Here is a 2,952-nt window from a genome sequence, read left to right on the forward strand (position 1 = left end):
TATGAATAGAGATTTATTTATTTCATACAGCTTTCTTCTGCCTCGAACTCACTCAGCTTCAACTAGAACCTGTCCCAGGAGGAACTGCGGCTTAGCCAGACCAGTTTGTCAACTCCCAAGTCTGTTTAAAAACATTTTCTGGTTTTCTTCAATCCTAGAAAGGTAAGCCCTTCTCAGGTATGCAAAGCATGCTGTATGCACAAGAGCAGCAGCACCTTTACCATTGCATCAGACTTTTTGGAGAAAACAACCTGTTTTAATATTAGATGTCCAAAGGAGGCTGGGGGTAAATAGCAAAATGTTCCCAGCTCAAATCTTACCTATACTACAAACTCACTAAATTGCATCTAGCAAACCACCACCTCTCACCTTGTTTACCCTCCCCTAAGGTAGAGTTCAATGAAGCTCCTTTCTTTTTGGACAACTTCCAGATACTCCATCCGTTATGATGAGTGATCATGCTTGTTTCATGATTCTGTAAATTTAATCCAAAAGAATAACTTTCCAATATCTGTCCAACTATGATCTAGTACCCAACCTAGCCTGAAACCAGTTTGGTATCTTGAGGGGAGTGTTGAATCCAACAAAGGGTACAAATTCCAGCTCCACCTTTAAGCGTATCTGGGCCCTACAGTATCTCACGTGCAAGCCACAGCAACAAATCTTACAGTATGGCTGGGAGAACAGAAATAGAAATATAAATCAATGAATAATCATACCTTGCTGCAAGGATTAGTGAGGGAGACCAATTCAAAGTGCTTTGACCACTAACTGCTAACAATGATGATGGGTTGAGACACAGTGAATTACACCTACGGTAAGAAAACAATGACTAAAGATTAAACAATGTGCTAAGCAAAGAGCTAGAAATATCTGGTTGCCAAAAATCCAAGTTTGAATAGCCAGCCTTAGACACTAAGCAACTTTTTGTTTTCACACTCTATTTAACACTGTCAAGGCATGCTCCTTAAATACAGAGAAATGTTCAATCTTATACATTTTAATTAGATGCAAGGACCACTGGTTTCGATTAGACTACTTATAGGTGTGTTGGCATAGAATTGCAGCTTTAACTGAACACTAAAGATCATTATAGTGAACATAACCCAAACCTGAGACAATTATGTGTGAGTGTAAAAAATGAAGTGTACTACTGCATAAGTTATATATAAAAAGACCAAGAAGTGTTGACATTTAATACATTTTAATTATTCAAGTTTTTATGGACACTAACAGAGGAAAACACACAGAGAGAAGCACAAACTTTATAAAAGACAGACTGCCAAACCTAGGTTTCAGATGAATTCATGTTCCATCCTAGGAGACCTAATTCTCAAAGGTCCAGTTTCAAGCCTAAGCACTTCCATTGCTTTCTTCTCATTGCCTCACCTCCGCATCTTCCAAAGGAACCAATCAAAGTTCCACAAAACGGGTCTTTCTCCCCAACAGCTGTTCAAAGAAATCCCACATCTGCTCCCAACAGTCATCCAAGTGGCCACACCACCTCCAACTTATTGTTATTCAGAAGAGAACAATGTTTTGCGCCATGTTCCTATTTACAAGCCTGTACCATCAAATATCTGGAATCATGCAGGATTTCGATCAATCATCAATCCTGTACATACACAGCATCTCTATTGTTTGTTGGTTATGTTTTGTGCTTGGCTCTTTTCTTTTTGTTTTGAAAATGAGCATTTGATGTTTACTTTGACAAGAATGATCAGCAGTAACTTATCTCTCTCTTTAAAATAAAAAGGAAAGGGGGGTCACTTCACTGTAAGCCGTATCTTAAATGGAACCTGGAAAACAAGCTGCCAGAGACATTAAAAATAGCCCTGTGAAATACATAGAATGGAATCCCAACTTTAACAGCAACCACCCAAAGATCTCTAAACCTCTGAGAGCAAGCAAAACATGAGATAGGAGCAGCCTACCACGGTGGTTGATTCTGAAGATAGAATTTTATGCTGCCACTTTTAACAGTCTTTGAATACAAAAATACCACCAGTGGAAGCAACAAACCACCATGGAACCTTTCCAGTAATGCCAGGAAGGGTCAGAGACCACAGATATAAATATTCAAAGAAAATCTGTCTATCTGTAAGCACTTTAATCAATTTCAAACAATCGCTGGCAAGCTTTTAAGCAAGAGCAAGGCTGTCCCCAGAATCTATGGGGATGTCTACTTCAGATTCAGTAGCCAGCCAAAGAAACGTGGGTGCCTGCCCCACTGGGCGGATGACAACAAACAAGGATGTATCAGGACTGGAACCAAATGCTTTGACAATATTATTGCACTGCTTAATTTGTGTAGACAGTAGTGCAACACTGTCAGAGCCATCAATCCCAGCAGCCTGCCAGCAGCATTGTACTGCAGCTACCTTTGTATGCTTTTCCTCCACCAGCACCATTCTGGACCTTTTTTATAGGGATTTGTTCTACTACAGAAACAGATATAATTGGAAATCCCTAATAAAATAAAATTAAAAAACAGAACAATTTAAAGTTTATTTGAGAGCAATATTAGCCAAGGTTAAAGCAAGGGCAAATACACATAGAAGGCAAAAAGTACACTAATTTTCTGCCTTTTCTTTCAAACAGACCCCAGTTAAAAGAGAACTCTTTGACATATCCAATGTAAATATTTGTACAAATATTGTTTATATAGCACACATAGAAACATAAGCCAGGAGATAAAATAGAGCCCTAAATGTGAGAAGCAGAAACCTGCATCGAAGAACTCAGATGGTGCTGTCATTAGGTTCCCTGAGCCCCATGTTTTATTTTATATTGGGTACATTATGACAATCTGATGCATTTACCTGAGACTCAGTTAATTCAGTGAATCTTATTTTTAAGTAAACTTGCATAGGATTGCACTGAAAGTCACAAAATGAAACAAAGGATTAATAAATCATCACCTTCTCTTTTATCTCACAATACATACTACAT

General features: G+C 38.4%; 1 non-coding gene across 1 annotated transcript; it reads right to left on the reverse strand.

Moving 5' to 3' along the window:
• Positions 1-2,262: 2,262 nt before the first annotated feature.
• On the reverse strand, positions 2,263-2,356 carry mir301b (microRNA mir-301b). Its single transcript, NR_129949.1, has one exon. It is a non-coding gene; the product is annotated as a microRNA mir-301b (primary transcript).
• Between the last annotated feature and the right edge of the window lie 596 nt (positions 2,357-2,952).

The sequence above is a fragment of the Anolis carolinensis genome, chromosome X (genome assembly GCF_035594765.1).
Source record: "Anolis carolinensis isolate JA03-04 chromosome X, rAnoCar3.1.pri, whole genome shotgun sequence".
Classification (NCBI taxonomy): Eukaryota; Metazoa; Chordata; class Lepidosauria; order Squamata; family Dactyloidae; genus Anolis; species Anolis carolinensis.